Consider the following 19414-nt stretch of genomic DNA (forward strand, 5'->3'; position numbering starts at 1 on the left):
GGCCGCAAGTTACGGTAGTTACTGGAAGCAGAACTTCTTTGTGAACAATCATACAAGCAGATATTCTCTACGCAAATAGAGTCGCACTTTTACAATGTGGGTATGTGAGGTTAACGTATTTCATGGAAGTTTTACTAGTTTTATGCAATGAATAGTAAAATAACACAATTTTTCTCTTTTGCTCCCACACCTAAAAAGTTAAAGCTCGAGAACAGTAAGTGTAGCAATAGTGATGGGGCAAAAACAGACCCGATGGATAGTGATACAAAAACTGGAGAGATAAAACACATGACTGCTACGGTTGCTACAACACCGAGTAAAGATTCCCAAGAAGATCTGCCCGACTGTTGAACTCTAGATCAAAAAAGCTGATTTTTGCAACAAAAATGAATGACTGTTGGTGGAGAATAAAAACATTTCTTTACTTACATGTTTTTTCCTTACATATTTTATGCTGTAAAATATGTAAGGAAGTCGCAAGTTTGGGAGTAGAAAGGAATAAGCAAGGTATGAATATTTCAAACCCATGGACAAATATTCAAATTTCTCATTATGGCAGGAAACAAAAAAGAGCAAATGACTTTGCTATGTAAAAAAATTCACGATCATAAGAACAGTTCAGCTCACATTTGCCACTAAAATTATAGAAGCTGCAAAAGAACGAAAACTGGAGTAGCTTATTCAAAAGCATTTGAACATGAGAAAGAAGTCACTTGTGGAATCTTCAGAACAGCATATAAAGTTGCAAAGAAAACCCAGGCTTTCAGTGACTTTGAATTAGAAATTGACCGCCAAGAATTGAATGGCAGTGACATGGGTCGAATTCTACAAATACTTGTATGAATATTATAAATCATATTGGAACTGAAATAAAAAAAATCCTTTTAAAAAAAAATAACAGTCAAACGGTGAAATTTCCCTTTTGATTGACGAAAAAACCCCTATTAGCCAGTTGTCATCATTAATAATATATGTGCGCACAAAGCTACCTGATATGGAGCAACACACAAATATTTTTATTGATATTGTATAGTTAGAAAATGTATCCGCACGAGGTATTTTCCATAACTTGATGAATACCCTTAATGAATTGGGGTTTTGTGATGATTATTTGAAAAAAATCTTGTTGCCATTGCCTGTGATGTTGGGTATGAAAAAAGGAGTAGTAGCTTTGATTAAAGAACATTATCCTCACATTTTGGTTTGGCATTGTGTCCATCATAGACTTGAGCTCTCTGTTGGTGATGTTGGAAAAAAAGACTTCCCAGAACAAATCAACCACTTCAAGTCATTTCTTGACAAACTTTACTGTCTCTATCACAGTCATCCAAAAATGAAAATAGTTGAAGATCTTGACAAGGAAATCTTCAAAATTGGAAGAGTTTTAAGTTCACGTTGGGTGGCTTCTAGTTTTAGAAGTGTTTCCGCAGTGTGGAAAGATTATGAAGCACTTGTGGCTCATTTTACAGCAGCAAAACAAGATGAAAACAGAGACAAGTCTGAAAGAGTAATGTATGAAGGCCTTTTGAAGAAAATAAGTGTTGATTTTTGTTTTGGATCTTGGATTGATGTGTGATGCTCTCCAAGAATTGTCAGAGCTTAGTGTTGAACTGCAAGCAAGGGATATGGTTTGGCATTGTGCAAAGTGTACACGTAGCAAAGCTCATAACAGTATATCAAGGTAGGAAAGTCAATGGCAGGCCTTTTTATCATGAAGCTGTATAAGCAGTTAAAAATCTGAACTTTAAAGGAGTGACTTTGGAGAAGAGGGTAACCAGTCTCGATCAACAAATGTGAATCGTTCTCTTGATCCTACAAAATTTTATGACTGCTTGAAACAATGAATGGAAAATCGCCTTCTATCTGCAGAAGAGATGTAAATTCCAGAATGGACAAAAGTGTTGTATCCAGAATGTTGGTCAGACGGTGCTGAAAGGAATGATACTTTCGGTGAGAATGAAGTGGAGAGTTTGTGTAAGAGGCTAAGAATTCCAGAATGACAGGTTGTTAGAGGTTTTCGTGAATTCCTAACAGAGAAGAAAATGCCTGCTGCACTATTGCAGTTAATAAACACTATCAACAGCATCCCCATTTCTACTGCTGAATGGGAGCATGGCTTTTCCCAGATGAACCTGATTATCACACCGAAAAGAGCTTCTCTACAAATGAAGACCGTGAGTACACTGATGTTCATCAAGCTGGTTGGACCTCCTCTGCCTGTTTTTCAACTCTTACCATATGTCAATTTCTGGTTCCTGAAAAGCAGATATCTAGCAACAGACACAAAGAGTAAGGAACGAACTCATGAAGCACGAACTCATGGCAACACCAGTGTGATGAGCCCAATTTGGAAGCTACTGTGAAAATTAAAGTATTTTTTAAACTTTTTTTCACCTTTGCTTTAATGTTTTATTTCTATTTGTTATAAATAATATCCATTTGTCAGAAGTTAAAGAACGGGAGCTTCAAAGGCCTTCTATGTTTCAGTTTGATTGTTTTATGAGATGGTAAAGTTCCGGTAAACTTATATTTAGAAAAAAAGCCCTGCTCATAATGCAAAGCACATATCCTTGCAGACTTGTATAATGCTATGCATTATGGGAAGGGCCACTATCCAGATCGGTTTCGACCTTTATTGAGGTCTCGTCAGTGGGAGCCAGACCCAAAGGTGATACCAAGGTAATGCAGAACTCATATTTCTATATGTGAGTAGCCAAAAGGTGTCACACCTTATTATTAAAATCCTATGGCAAGTGATGTGAAGTCATTAGCATCTATATGAGTTTCCCAGTCCTGAAAATACTTCAGGTGCAAACTTTGTTTGCTTATACTTGGATAAAGGATTAAACCAAGAATATAATTTCTGTATAACCAAGTCATAGATGATGGGAAAACTTCCATCATCTATGACTATTTATTTAAAAAAATGTTTTCAATATTGTCATATGTAGACATCTACAGAAAGTCAAGGATTCATTGAAGTAGGGTCCTCATCATCAAATTCCTGATATGTCCATGATACCCTCAAGGTATGTAAATGATACTTTGTCTTCTAGGTTACTTCTAACTATATCAATCCACCTACTTCTTGTTTTTTTTTTTCTTGGTCTTTTTCCTGGCATCACACATCGCTTTGCTAATCTTTCCTCTCCCATTCTGTTTAAGTGACTATATCACCACCTAAGATTAGCTCTTCTCACATATTCCTGAACACTAAAAACGCCAAGTTTTTTTCCCTAATGTCCTCAATTTTAATATGATGTTGCTTTGATGCAATCTGTGCACTCTAATTTTTTCTCGGCATTCTCATATCTGTCATCTCCAATCTTTGATCAGCTGTTTTATTTCAAACCCAGCTCTCAGATATGCAAGTTCAAATTAGTTTGAACACTAACTTTTATATTTTAGTGTTTGAATAATTTCTTTCTTATTCCATATGAAGTTGATGTGATTTAATTCACAACACAAGCAAATAAAAATTAAGATATTTAATTATTAGTTGCTAATATTTGTGACAGAAAAAAAAGTTTGTCATAGTATACATATAGCAACAATTAGTTAATAGTGAGAATGGTTTAAAATTCTTATGAGCAACACCAGAACTAAAATTTTAATTTAGCACTGTCTTTTAAACAAGTTAGCCTTCTTAAAAAGATGCTGAGGTGTTAATAACATTTCTAACTGTGTCAAATTTAAACTATAGTTTTGTTTGGCCCCAACATATTATAACCAGCTACTCTGCACTAATACATTAATAAATTAGCACTGCTTCTATGGCGCTATCAATACTGTACATAATGAATTTTGTGAAATTTTAAATTCTGAAACTTTAGTCAGTCTTTATCAGGATCTCCAAAGCTTCAGCAGTTAAAGAATTCAATAAAGATAAAAACCAGCACTAGAAAAAACTTGAAATCATCATGCATGTCTAATGGGTCAACCACAACTATGTCAGGATTACATTGTTGTGAACTTATCTTAGGTAACCTCAGTGAAATAAACTGTCATCACATCAAGTTAAGTTTAACTTCACTGTTACACCTAGACAAATATGGAAATTGGAAATAATAATGTCCATTGAATGTAGAATGTTTAGCCTATCTCCTGTAATAGCCAATAATATTAATTTGGATGTAGCAAACTATGTAACAAGAATATTGTGATAACCAATACAGAGGTAGTACTACTGTTATAATGAATCAAAGAGATATAACAGAATGGCTAATCTTCCACAAGATCATTCTCCATACAAAATTATATAGAGAGATCCTACTAATTACACTAAAGAATAATAAGTTCATAAATGACTGAAGAAAGCCACATCTTGGTTCTATGACGCTTTCAGCAGACTCAAAATTTTTTCATGCAAAGACGTCAAATAGAATATTTTAAAACAATTCTTGATTATATAGAGTACTGCTTCCCAACCAGCATGCCATGAGATTTTGTGACAATTAGTGCAATTCACGTGCCTTGTCGACATTGTGCAATGCAGACACCAACTCACTGTACCTAATACACTCCAACTGCTCATTCTCAGCTGTCTTCAGTTTTCATGTGGTAGAGTTGGATGGACATTATTGTGTGTATATGATAATTTTGAAGTTCTGTTCATTGTTTCTTTGCCTGCAAGTTGTATGATTTTATTTGTTTATTCCTACAGGAAGATACTTAATATTTACTGATATTTATGCACAATGGACACGTTTCTGAAGGATACTGATAAACTGTCAGGTTGTTTGCAATATGATGCAAAAAAGAAGTTTAATAAATGCAGGTAGGAAATACCTCAACCAATATTTGAAATTTGGTTTTGTGTGTTCTGATAATCTTCCATTCCTAAACTGAAATGGCTTATTTGCCTTAAATAATTGTCAAATGAAGTTTTGGTATCAAGTAAACTTCACTGGCATCTGTTTACAGAACATCAATCTTACATTGATAATGACTTATCTTTTTTGAACTGACTGCAAATGCAGACAAAAAAAAACGAAAGTTCTTCCATGACATCAGCCATACCACTATCAGACCAATATCAGGAAGCTGGTTTTGAGGTCACTGAATTATTATTATTATCCTAAGACCCTGAGTCAAAGACTCATCTAGAAGGTCCCTTTGTCATATACACAGAACATCATACCTTGTCTTAAACACATTCAAATTCTCTGCAGACACCACACTCTCAGGTAAGGCATTCCAATCATTCACAACTCTGCATGCAAGAAACCTGCTTCCCATTCCCTTGTTCACACCTTCCTTATACGGCTTCTAGGGATGACCTCTTGTTCACCTCTTGATCTCTCACTATTTTATGAAAAACCTATTGAACATTGATCCTATAACAACCCCTTACCAACTTGTGCATCTCTATCATATCACTACTCTTCCTCCTATCCACTAGACTATAAATTGCATCTTCTCAACCTTTCCTCATCTCTTCAAACTACTCTCCTTTCATCCTTTTGAAAACCAGGTGCACAGATCTGTGCACAGTAGTCCATATGTGACCTAATCAAGACCTTATAGAATGGAGCAAAATCTCCTTACTTCTACAATTCATTGTCCTCTGCATCATTCTCCGAATCGGTTGTTGTCCTCATAATTTTGGTAATGTGTCCTCTAAATTTTAGATCCTTATCCACCATCACCACAAGACCTCTTATTTTCTTCACCTCCAACAATATATCCCACCAAGAATAAATTCTATATCTCATCTTTGTTTCCCAAATTGTAAAGCCTTACATTTTGCAACATTGAACTGCCATCCCCACTCCCATGTCCATTCACTCAATCTATTCAAGTATTCTTGTAAGGCCAGAATATCTGCTCTACTCCTCATAGTTCATCCTAACTTTGCATCATCTGCAAAAAACTGAACATACCCACCAAAAGAGGAAAAAGCCTCACACTACTGCAAAGTTAGTGATATTCCCAGTGTACTTGGGAATTGTAATTGCTATGCTTGGACTAAATGCAGCAAAAAAAAGTATCCATAGATGTATTGGCAAGATGTCAGTTAACATAGAAAGTACACTCATTCAGAGAATAATCATTTCAAAAATGTTTTCACTACAAATTGAGTCTACCAATGTCAGTAATTCAGCTCGATTGCTAGTCCTTCAAATTTCAAAAATTGCTTGAAAAAAACAAAAAAAAAATCTCATGGATACACTGTGCGAGTCTGAAAATGGATGGTGTGGCTGCAGTGATGGGAGATTAAGTGTTTGGCTCCAGAAGTTTGATCAAAAAAAACCTAATATTTAATTGATACATGTTTTGTTGATAGAGAGGCTTTCATAGCAAGGACTTTGCCACCAGATTTATTGTCCACATTAGATGATATCATCAAAATGATAAACTACTTCAAATCTAAACTCCTTTTTTGCAGCCTTATATAAAGAAATGGGATAAGATCATTAATCTTTGCTACTCCACACTAAAGTAAGTGCATTGGTTGTCAAGGGAGCACAGTTTTGGCAAGAGTTCATGTGCTTAAGAAGAATTAAAAGTTTTATTAAGAATGACTAATTATTCACATTTTCTGAATTATTATTATTACCCTAAGACCTCATGCAGTCAGAGATTCATCTAGGAGATCCTTTTGTCATACAGAGCTCATCATACTGTGCCTTAAACTCACTCAAATTCTCTGCAGACACCACACCCTCAGGCAAGGCATTCCAATCATTCACAACTTTGCATGCAAAAAACCTGCTTCTCACTCCCTTGTTCACACCCTTCTTATACAGTTTCCAGGGATGACCTCTTGTTCTCCCCCTGATCTCCCACTATTTTCTGTAAAACCTCTTCAACATTGATCCTACACAACCCCTTGTTAACTTGTAGGTTTCTATCATTTCACCCCTCTTCTTCCTATCCACTAGACTCTAAATTGCATCTTCTCAACCTTTCCTCATATTTGACATTTCAGAGATCAAAAACTCCCTTAGTCAGTCACCTCTGCACCCTTTCTAACATCCCTTTTGCCAGTAGTGGTGTAGCTGGGGAGGGTGGGGGATCCATCCCGAGTGGCACTTTTTTGAGGGTTTCCATGTGAGACACAATTTTATTTGTCGACAATTCTTTTATTTATGTTAAATTAGTAATTTTTATTACTTAATTAATAATTAGTTGTCCAGGTTGAAAAAATATTTATTGTATTCTTTATGTATGGTTAGTCAGAGGATGAGTCTCAATAGATCGCAGTATGGTGGCTGCTCTTCTAAGCACAACACCCAGATTTGGTGTTGTGCTTAGAATGGACGATTTGGTGCCTGCACGTCACACCTGAATGGTGCAGCGTAGGAAGCAGCTGCCGTATAGTCTCAACAGCTGCCTTGATGCTTCCATTCTAGTGACCTCATCACCAGAGCGATCACACCATGACAGTACGAAAGCAACTCCGGCTAACACTGCCTTTTAATGCGCGAGGCAATGAATGGTATCATTGCAGTGGCTAGATGGGATTCTGACTTAGAGGCGTTCAGTCATAATCCCACGGATGGTAGCTTCGCACCACTGGTCACTCAACCAAGCACATGCACCAAGTGTTCGAACCTGTGGTTCCTCTCGTACTGAGCAGGATTACTATCGCAACAACTAGTCATCAGTAGGGTAAAACTAACCTGTCATCTTTATTGGCAGGTTGGACTCTCTTGGCAATGTACTCGTATCTCGCATTAAGGACCTAAAGATGTTCAGTTCAGTTCATGCATTTACCACAGTATGACTATCAGCCATACTCGCCAGCACAAGACAATATCTAATTATTATACAATACACGGTTATTGTTCGTGCTGTCGCTAATGCCAGGATGAGCACCGCCCATGGATTTGGCCCAAAATTTGCAACATTCCTGTATTTATATATTTGACCAAGCACATGACTTGCTATTTTCCCTTGTTAACCTAACTTACATATTACCTTAATAGGGAAACATAAGCACAGTTAAAATTCTTCTCACAGAGTAGTTCATTACTAGTCCTGTCGACCCTTTGAGTCCCACAAACTACCGAGACACCACTGCCTGTAAGCCAGAAATACTATTTCCCTACGTTATGTGTGCATATGGGCACAGCGAGAGTCTTTAAGGGCACTCTCACCTCCCAACTCAAGCAGTGGAAGTCAGATAGCCAATTGCCTACGATAAGCTCATGTGCATAGGTGCACGGGTGCGATGGCGATTCCCCACATTTCTTAGAATAGCACTCGGCATTCTCTCTACAGGATACGCAAACGAGTCGTGCTGGACCTGGTCTTCCACCAGGAGTTTTCTAGATGCATTAAGCTGCATCTTACATGGTCAGGCTCCCTCTGATCACATAAGCTAATGAAAACTTATTTATTATTTCTGGAATATTTCTTATTATCCTGCAATATCTTTATAAACTACTCACCAAAATTAAAATTGTGCAATCTTGCACTCATCAGGCTTCCCCTGATGAAAGTTTTCAATAGAAATCATTAAGTAATCTAACCATCAAGAGCAGAGCTCCATCCAACATGTCTACCTCAATGGAGAGTCATATTTACTCGCGGTCTTGATTGATATTCTTTCACTTAAACATTCAGACCACTGGGCAGAAATCAAATTGGCAGCAACACCTCTCAAAAGTCACCTCAAGTTGCTTTGCTTCAATTAGACAGTCGGATTCCCTTGGTCCATGCCAATGCTGAGTCGGTTGTTAGTTGCTGGCTGAAACGGTCGCGCCAGACCGGCCATCCAGCGTGCAGCTGAGGCATTCCACGAGAAGGCCCCGATGCTGGTCCAGGCTCAACTGTTCCATCACTGGACAGTTTCACCCTGTCATGCAGTGCCATACCCGCTTTGGACCCCAGCCTGACCGGCCCAGTCCTCAGAGCCAATCCTTGTACCAAGCAGAGGTTATGGATCCGTCTTGCCGACTTCTCTTACCTACACTATTCTATCTACTAGAGGCTCTTCACCTTGGTGACCTGCTGCACACATACAGATGTGCTTGGACAAATATATAAATACAGGAACTGTGCAAATTTTGGGCCAAATCCATGGCTGGCGCTCATTATCGACAGTGCTGAAATCTGGCAAAAAATCTAAATAATATAGGTATTGATTTTGCAATGGCGAGTATGGCTGATAGTCATACTGTGGTAACTTCATGAACTGAACGACTTTAGGTTCATGTACCACAGGACATTAAGGACTTGAACGCCTTTAGGTCCTTAATGCAAGACAGGTGTACATTGCCAAGAGAGTGAACTTATATTAAGAATGGTAGTTTAGTTTTACCCTGCTTATGACTATTCGTTGCAATAGTAATCCTGCTTAGTACGAGAGGAACCACAGTTTCGAATACAGTACATGTTCTTGGTCGAGTGACCAGTGGTGCGAAGCTACCATCTGCAGAATTGTGACTAAATGCCCATAAGTGAGAATCCTGTCCAGCCACTGCAACGATACCTCGTGCGTTAACAGGCAGTGCTGGCTGGAGTTGCTTTCATACTTTCACGGTGCAGTCACTCTGGCGATGAGGCCACTAGAATGGAAGCATCAAGTCAGTCGTTGAGACTATGCGGCAGCTGCTTCCTATGCCGGTACCAAATCATCCACAGACGACTTAGGTACTGGTCTGGTGTCGTGCTTAGAAGAGCAGCCACGATACTGCAATCTATTGAGACTCATCCTCTGATAGTCATACTGATGACTAGTCATTGCGATAGTAATCCTGCTCAGTACAAGAGGAACCGCAGGTTCGGACACTTGATACATGTGATTGGTGGAGTTGACCAGTGGTGCGAAGCTACCATCCGTGGGATTATGACTGATCCCCCTCTAGGTGAGAATCCCATCTAGCCACTGCAATGATACCATTCGTGCCTTGTGCATTAACAGGCAGTGCTGGCTGGAGTTGCTTTCGTACTATCACGGTGCGATCGCTCTGGCGATGAGGCCACTAAAATGGAAGCATCAATCATCTAACATCCTTTTCATTTGAATGTCTGTTTCTTTGCTGGTGGTTGTGAAATTGTGAAGCACGCAATTAAGAAATAACATATAAGAAAGCAATTATTTAATTGCTTTCTTTATATATATATATATATATATATATATATATATATAAGAAAGCAATTAAATAATTGTTTTCTTCATACAGCTTTTAACTTTAATGAAGTTTAATGGCTTGGAAATAGGATCTTTGTTTCTTATTACTTATTATTACTAAAACAGTTGGTAGGGTTTGCTTCATTATTGCATTTTTATTTGGTATCACTGTACTTAATAAAACTGTATTATATTAAGTTAAAATATACAAGTCAGCGAAGATGTTTGAAATGTATTTATTTAATTATTTTTTAAGATTAGCCCTGGGTTGCATGCCAGAAAAAAGTCGTTGGCATGCCATATTTGGATAAAATATCAAAATTATGGTAAATATTAAAAAAAATTAAACATGAAAAAATATTGTTTATTATCGATAAAATTATACAGTTTGGTATAATTCAAAATTACTTAAAAATAAAATCCATTATCCCCAATAATGTTCTAAAATAAAAACTATAACAAATGTTATATCTTTAATTGTAATGTCCAAATATTTAAAGAGATGGAGTAAACATGCTAAACACTACGAACACACTACTACTGGCCAAACTGCATATAAATAACAGTGGAACTGCGCGACAGACAGTGCTACATTGCACTAATAGCTCACATCTCACTATGATGTGCATATGCTTGCATGCATAGCAAATACTTGCAATATGGCACAGTTCTGCTATCATCCTTCACTCTCCTAAGTGCTACAAGATGGATTTTTATTATTTTTTATACAAAATAAGAGAATTCTATAGGATTGTTGATGATAAAATTAAATATTACAAGCAAATATAAATAAATATATTTATATAGAGAGAAAAATTGGGGTGCTGCAGTTCCGCAGTGCCTATGCACAAGCCTCCCCTGGTGGGGAATGTATGTTTCCATGCCAGTGAGGATTATTTTAGTGATGCATTTGGTGCATATATTTGGGTTGGAAGCCCAGAAGCAATAGTCCAACCATGGAATGATGCATAGAAGTTACAGTACTGTATTGATCATGAGTTAGCTGGTCGCCTTTCTCCTTATATACCTTACACAACATTTTCTCTCAGTAAGTGTATAAATTCCATTTCCTTCTTGCCATGTGATCTTTCCTCCTTCTAATCTATGCCTTTGAAATTGAAGTCCCCCATAATAATTACTCGGCTTGCACTCATTATACTAATTTGCTGATGCATGCCTTGCATATCATCCCTGCCATTGTGGCCTATAGCAGGAAAAAATCCATCACATTCTATCCCTGTGACTATGTCATGTGCTGTTAGCCAAGTCTCACCAATGCCAATAACTTTTGGAGTTGCACTAACCAGTGCCAAAAACTCCTCCCTCTTCCTGATGCTTCTAGCACTAGCATATAAAAACTATAGCATTCTAATGCTCTCTTCTTGTAATAGATATGCTTTGTGTAGTTGTTCTATTTCTTGTGCTTTATATCTTATTTACTTTTCTCCATTTTTTTTTTTTTTTTTTTTTTTTTCTAAAAGATTTCATGTTTTCTGTAAATGTGTAGAACTCTCACATGTGGAGCTAGTTTCCAATTAGTAATGATGTAGTCAATAATAGATCTTGAAAATACAGAAGTCTAAGTAGTTCTTGACCATTGTTATTCATGCAGATTTCTTCAAATTTACATAAAACATTTGGGATTGGGTTATTTCCAACTCTAGCATTAAAATCTCCTACTATTGATATAGGCATTTTTATTACATTTACAGTGTTCATTTCATTTCAGTAAAATTATGGAAACTACAACCATGCTTGGAATAATTAATTTCCCGACTTTTCGACCTTCATAAGAAAAAAAAAAAAAAAACATTTACAGGATGTTTCAAATTAAAGTATTCCCTATTAGACAAAATGCCCTCTAACTCAGTAGGTATTCTACCCAGATCATGGTGAAGAGATTTTAACAAACAAAAAATTTGTTCAAAAAATGACTGATAGAGGAAATGTGACATAGTGAGCAAGAAAAGATGGTGAATTTTGCATACCATGTGAACATAACAGGGTACAAACAAAGAAGCAAGACTGACTCTACAGTGATTCAACTTGCACAATGAGTCTCACTTTGCCTGAATGTGCCTTGCCTTGTAAAGAGTTTCTATAGGAATGGAGAAAATACTGCAACAGTGCTTTGCAGGTACAAATGCCTAAGATTTTGCTAAAAAAGCCCAGTGATACCAAATGCAGTGCAACACCTTTTGTCAATTTGAGGAGACAGGCACTTTGACAGTCCAATCAGGAACAAGGCTAAATTTAAAATTTCAGTTGTAACATCCTCAGCCATGAAATGACTGAAGATGTTACAACTGCAGTTGAATCACGGAGAAACATTTGCGTTGACATTTCTGGCACAAAATATGAACTGGATAAGGACTGGCCTTGGAACATTCAGTGCAGCGATGAAGCGCATTTTCATGTTTGTAAAACAGTAAACACTGAAAACTGCTGAGAATCCCTATGCATTTCAGCAAGTTCAATTACATTTGCTAAAGGTTACAGTATGGATAGAATTTACAGCAGCCAAGTTTGTTATCAGGCTGGTTTTCTTAGAAGAAATCCATCAAATCAGACCTGTGACCTGCATTTTCACAGCTTCTCTTTATCAGGAAATATTGAGCAGTTCTGTCATCCTGCAACTGCAGCAAAGAGAGTGCCTGAAACAGAACAGTGTTGATGCAAAACGTAGCACCTCCCTGCATAAGATATGAAGCTCAACCATTATTGCCAACATTTCATACAGGATAGAGTAATCAGTCTCATTTTCTATGAACTGGCCACCTGTTAACTAAACCTTGGCCCCTGTGATGTTTGGCTTTGGAGATACCTCAAAAGCATGGTGTATCTGGGCAAAATTCTACATCTGGCATTGAAAGACAAAATCACACATGTGCAAAACCTTTCACCAGATCAGTTGCATTCCACTGTAGACAATGCTGTGGGATGTAACAGTTATTGGTCACAAAGGCCAGTATTGAATGTAACCTCCACTGATCATTTGGATCACATTGTGTTTATTTCACTCATTTCATTTGTGCATGGAGTAACTTCACGACTGGGCAACTCGTATATAGAGGCTAATGACTTCACATCACTTACCTTAGTATCCCATAATGCAAAACACATCCTTACAGACATGTATAATGCTATACATCATGGGAGGACTCACTAGCCAAACAGGTGTTGACCTTTATTGAGGTGAAAAAGTAAAGGGGTGATCATCATAGGCCTAAAGTAGTTAGTATAGGGGGTGCAAGAGAGCCTGATAGTATTAGGAAAAAGAAAGACAAGATAGATAGAATCAGAGATGGACAAAAGGCCTCAGCTGTTTTATATCATCATTATATCCAAAGGCTATCACTTTTTCTTTTTCACCAATCTCATATAGATGAACAACGAAAAGACCAATTGAAACTAAAGCGCAAAGATGACTGATACCTATGTAGTTAGCCTTATCTGAGTTAACTGCCTTGAGTTGGCCTTCTCTACCTTAGATTGCTCTCCAGTCATCCCTGCAATTGACTATAAGACCTTGAATTATTTAAGGATGGAACTATTTAAAGAACTTCTTATTTCAAAAATAGACAGAATTTTATCTCCCCCTGGTGAATATTGCATAATGTGGGTCTACACCATCTAGTCAAAACTTTGATATCTCCTAGAATACTTCTTTCTGAATACAAAAATTGTCTGACTGAACAACAAAATTTCCACAATACAATATTATAAAGCATTTGGATGTCATGTTGTCGGTTTTCAAATCCATATTTCTTTCTAACCTTCCATAGGTATTTTAATTCATTAATTATTAAAATCAATATTCTCTTCCCATTGCTGACAGGTGGTGGGTACTGCAAAAAAATAACATGCTCTGTTGTAAGTAATGAAATGCCCAACACATTACATAACTCTTCCAAATATGCAGGACAAGAGGGCAGCTGTAGAATGCATGTTATACTGTTTCCAATTGGTAACAGATGTCACAGATTGGATCTCTAATGTTAAAGTACCTCCATTTGATGGTATTCATTGGAAAGCGGCCATATACAATTCTCCAAGCAAGATCCCTCCTGCTAGGGTATCCTTGGAACTTCAGTAAGTTATGAAACAGTGCTGTTGTCAGTACCCAACTGTGGAAGTTTGCACCAAAAAAAGATTAAAGATTTCTTTATACCAAATTTTACTTTTTTAATGGAAAGAATGGCAATCCCAGAGCGTTGTGGTTTTCAGGAATAATCTCTGCTTTTGTACCTTTATAATTTACTCCAAACAGGGGAAGATGAAAACCCAAATAGTTCAGGAGAAGGTCTGTACATGTGTGATTGGTCTGCAATATTTTACGGATTTTTGAAGCTGTATTGCTTAAATAGCAGAATTTTTCCATTCTTTATTGATAGTTGAAGAAATTCCTTTTTAACTTCTTGGTATCAGCTGGGCCAAAAAAATTGCACAGTCTTACTATATAATTGCTTTTCTTTAGCTTCTTTGATGTCTGTAATATTTATTATGTATAGTTGAGCGGAAAGATTATGGTTTTCAGTACTATGGCTTTAGAAGAAAAGGAAAGTGGCCCTGTTTTCCATTCTTCTAATGTTTCAAAGTTCTTGTATATAAGTTCTTAAACTGGTCATATTAGGTAAGTGGAGAATGGAATTCCGGTATAATGAAGGGGTTCTCTCTTAGGGGTTAGTCCAAAAGGAATGCCTCCAACATCCCACTTTCCAAAAACTTAATTTTGTCTTGTCTGCATTAGTAGTTAATCCACTGATCTTGCTGAATTTTTTCAAAATACCAAAAAAGATGTATATAGAATCAGGGCCAGTTTTATCATAGGAGAATCTAGGCAATCGCCTAGGGGCGCTAAGACTTCGGGGATTATTTTTGTGTGAGTATGACAAAATATATATAGAGAGAGACAATGTATAGGGATGCCTAAATTTTCTTTGCCTAGGGGCATCAGATAATCTCAGACCGGCCCTGTATGGAATCATTATCCTTCAAAGTTCCCACTACATCATCGCCATATGCTATTACTTTATTTTCCTTCATAGTCGAAGGAACTGTTATTCCACACACGTCTATTGTCAACTTTCTGTAAGAAAGGTTCAAGAACCAATGCAAAGCGCAGCAAACTAAGATTGCAACCTTGCATGACTCCTTTTTGAATTTTGACTGGGTTTGACAGGAACCCATTAACTAGGAGATGGGTAGTTTAATTGACATAAGCTCCTTTGATAATGGATAGCAGCTTTTTACCTACACCAATTTGTGGAGGATGTAGAACAGAAAGGGATGCTGGACATTATCAAATGCTCGAGTCTACTGATAACACTGCCATCGACTGCTTTTTCGTGATTAAATTCTTTCATGATTAAAACAGATTAAATTCTTCTGCTCAGCCTGGAACTCCATACACCTGTGTGCTTTTAATTATGTATCCCATTCCCACTTTGAACCTGTTATTGATAATGCAGAAAAATTAATACTGGCACTCAATTGTCAGAAGCTAATGAGATTGTTCAGTTAATGAGTGCTCACTTTGCTAAGATATATCAACCAGGTATATGTAACATGGTGCACAATGCTATCGCTACATTGGTGAAGTTATATTATTATTATTACCCAACACCCCATGTAGTCAAAGACTCATCTAGTAGGTCCTTTTATCATATACACAGCTCATCATACCATGCTTTCAACACACTCAAATTCTCTGCAGACACCACACTCTCAGGCAAGGCATTCAAATCATTCACAATTCTGGATGAAAAAAAACCTGCTTCTAACTCCCCTACTCACATTCTCTTTATACAGTTTCCAGGGATGACCTCTGGTTCTCCCCTGATCTCCCACTATTTTCTATAGAACCTCTCCAGCATTGATCCTATAACAACCCCTTACTAACTTGTAGGTCTCTATCATATCTCCCCTCTTCCTCCTGTCCACCAGACCTCTGCAAGTTGCATCTTCTCAATCTTTCCTCGACATTCCAGAGGTTAGAAACTACCTTAGTTGTCTCTGGACCCTTTCCAACATCTCTTCGTCTTTCTGAAAACCAGGTGACCAAATCTGGGCACAATAGCCCACGTGTGGCCTAATCAAAGCCTTATACAATGGAACACGAATCTCCTTACTTCTAAAAGTCAGTGTCCTCCGCATCATTCCCAAAAGCCTTTGTGTTGTCTTCACACTTGGCTATATGTCCCCTAAATTTCAGATCCTTATCCACTATCACCCACAGATCTCTTATTTCCTCTACTCTGACAATATATCCTCACCAGGCATAAATTCTGCATCACATTTTTGTTTTCCATATTTTAAAACCTTACATTTTGCAACATTGGACTCGCATCCCCATTCCCATGCCCCAATCACTCAATCTATTCAAGTCTTCTTGTAATGCCACAACATCTTCTCTATTCTTCATTGTTCATCACAACTTTGCATCATCTGCAAACAACTGAATATCTTCATCCAAATTTTCACCAATATCATTAATATACTAGTTAAACAGCAATGGCCCTAAAACGCCTTTGCGAAATCCAAGTATATTACTGTGTATCCTTCTCCTCTGTCCATGGAAGCAGTCACCTTATTGCAATAACTAAGTAGATTACTAAAATATGACCCTGAGGCACACTACTAGTAACTTTCCTTTTCCTGGATATTGCTCTCTCGTACACAACTTGTTGATACCTATCAGATAGCCAGTCTCCAATCCAATGCACCAATCTAATATCCAATCCGCTCTAGTTTGACTATCAACTTATCATGTGGTAATCTATCAAAAGCCTTTGTGAAATCCAAGTATATTACTGTGTATCCTTCTCCTCTGTCCATGGAAGCGGTCACCTTATTGTAATAACTAAGTAGATTACTAAAACATGACCTCCCTTTAACAAATCCATGCTGTCCATTAAAGATAATACCATTGTTGTCAACCCAATTCTGGATCCTAGTTCTCACAAGCTTCTCCAACAACTTAACTACAACACCTGACACACAGATAGGCCTATAGTTTGATGCTTGAGTTCTATCACCTCTTTTATGAAGTGTCGCAATCTTGACCCAATGCAAGACTCATATTAAAAAAATATGTCAAGACCAGCGTCAACTCCCTGGCACATTCCTTCAGAATACGTGGTGATGTATTATCGAGTCCCACAGCCTTATTTACATCTAGTTTGCTCAACTCCTCATACACCTCTTGCTCACTTACAGTCAGTCTCTCTTCCCCATCATCAACTGTTCTCAATCTCTCCATGAAGTCACATTCACAAGATTGAAAGACCTTTATGAACTGCTCATTAAGTATCTCCACCACACCTTCTGCAACAGCTGTCTTTATACCATTTTCTCCAATCAATGTCATCCTTCCATAATCATTCTTTCTTTCTTTCTTTTGCTGGCTACATATCGAAAGAACTCCTTGGGATTCTTTTTGGCTTCATTAGCTAACTGCTGTTCATACCCCTATTTTGCTATCCTCACCAACCAAATCAACGCCTTGCCTGGTCTTTGTATTCTTAATGGAATTGGTTATTTCCTCTTCTCTTATACTGCCTCTATAATGCCCTTTTTCTCTGTATCGCATGCTAATCTCTTTATTCATCCATTTCATACCTACCTTATTTAACCTTCTCACCCTTGAAATGCATTTAGACATTGCATCTTCTGGATAGTTTTTGAAAATCCCCCAAGCTGCATTGATCTCTTTTCCAGCTAACTCCTCATTCCATGCTACACCTGCAAGGTGTCTCCTGAGCTCTTCATAATCCCCCACCCCTGTAGTTTCACATATACCCTTTTCTTACAGAGGTCCTCACACTGCTGGCAACCACCCAGGTAATCACCGCATGGTCACTCACCAACTGGTGGGTGATTTGACACTTCATTTATAATTACATCTTCTGATGAGATGACCAAATCCAAGTCCCTCAATCCTTGTGTGCTCTCTGTTACATACTGTCTGAGGCAGTTATCCCTCAAAAACTCATGAAACTAATTTTCTTTACTTCCAGTTGCTATCTCATCATTCCAGTCTATATTGTCATAATTAAAATCATCCATAATGATCACTCTTTTCTTATTTGCTATTGGCTAATTTGATTATACATTTCATAGTCACTACCATCCACATTTCCTGGTCTATAACACCATCCAACCAAATGTTATGGCCAAGTTGCATAAAAGGAATGGATGCACTATGATAATGTTGGATTTTTCTAAGGCATTTGATAGGATACCACATAAGGCTGCATAAACTGGAGAATATGGGATTGGAATACACTTGACTTGGATCAGGGAATGGTTGACAGATATATCGAAAAGTGGTATACAGTGGGTGTGAATCCACCAGATTTAAGGTGACCAGTGGTGTACTTCAGAGTTCAATTCGTTTTCCTCCATCTAATCCTGTGTGAAGGAGTGTCCAAAGCGAGGTCTGCCGGTCCCGACTTGCCATAGTAATAGTAGCGAATGTATCTTTCATGTTCTTCCAGGCGGATGTTCACTGATCTTCCTGTTTGCCTATAATAGGCCAAGTCACATGGAACTTCATACACTTCTGGGTGTGCTAAAGGGTGAAGTTTATCCTTTGGCGAGCGGATCAGAGTTGCCAGCTTGACATGAGGTTTGAAGGTGGTGCGAAGGCCATGTTTCAACAATACTTTGGCTGTCTTTTCCGATGTACCTCTGATATAGGGAATAGAAATGGTCATGTTGTATTCTTGTGTATTAGGGGAGGGCAGAGTAATGGGCCTATGTAGTATTTTATCTATTTTGTAGGGATTGTAGCCGTTGGCTAAGAACGTATGGTGCAGGTATTGGAGTTCAGTGGTCAGAGCTGTATCGTTAGAACAAATGGCTCTGGCTCTGTGTGTAAGTGTTTTTAAAATGCCGTACTGTTGGACTGGATGATGATGTGATTGTTTATGTAGGTATCTTCCTGTGTGTGTAGGCTTTCTGTAAATAGAAAAAGATAGTGATCCATCTGAAAGGCAGGTGACTAATGTGTCAAGAAATGGTAAACAGTTATTTGATTCTTTTTCTACTGTGAAGTGAATTTTGGGGTGTTGGCTGTTTAGGTAGGTGACAAAAGCATCCAAAGTGTCTTGTCCATGGGGCCAGATGGCAAACACATCATCTACATAGCGCAACCACACTTGTGGCTTGTATGTAGCTGTGGTAAGTACTTTGTTTTCAAAGTGTTCCATGTAAAAATTTGCTAACGGGGGAGAGAAGGGGGAACCCATAGCAGTACCATTAATCTGTTTGTAGAATTTCCCCCCCCCATGTAAAGTAACCTGCATTCATGGTAAACTGAAATAATTCAAA

At 37.8% G+C, this 19414-nt stretch overlaps 1 protein-coding gene across 3 annotated transcripts in view; it reads left to right on the forward strand.

Annotated features, from left to right (window-relative positions):
* The window catches only part of LOC150106188 (uncharacterized), a 185288-nt gene that overhangs the window by 143195 nt on the left and 22679 nt on the right, over positions 1-19414 (forward strand). The window lies entirely within an intron of this gene.

The sequence above is a fragment of the Typopeltis vanoorti genome, chromosome 5 (genome assembly GCF_054136105.1).
Source record: "Typopeltis vanoorti isolate ZY-2024b chromosome 5, IOZ_Tvanoo_1.0, whole genome shotgun sequence".
Classification (NCBI taxonomy): Eukaryota; Metazoa; Arthropoda; class Arachnida; order Uropygi; family Thelyphonidae; genus Typopeltis; species Typopeltis vanoorti.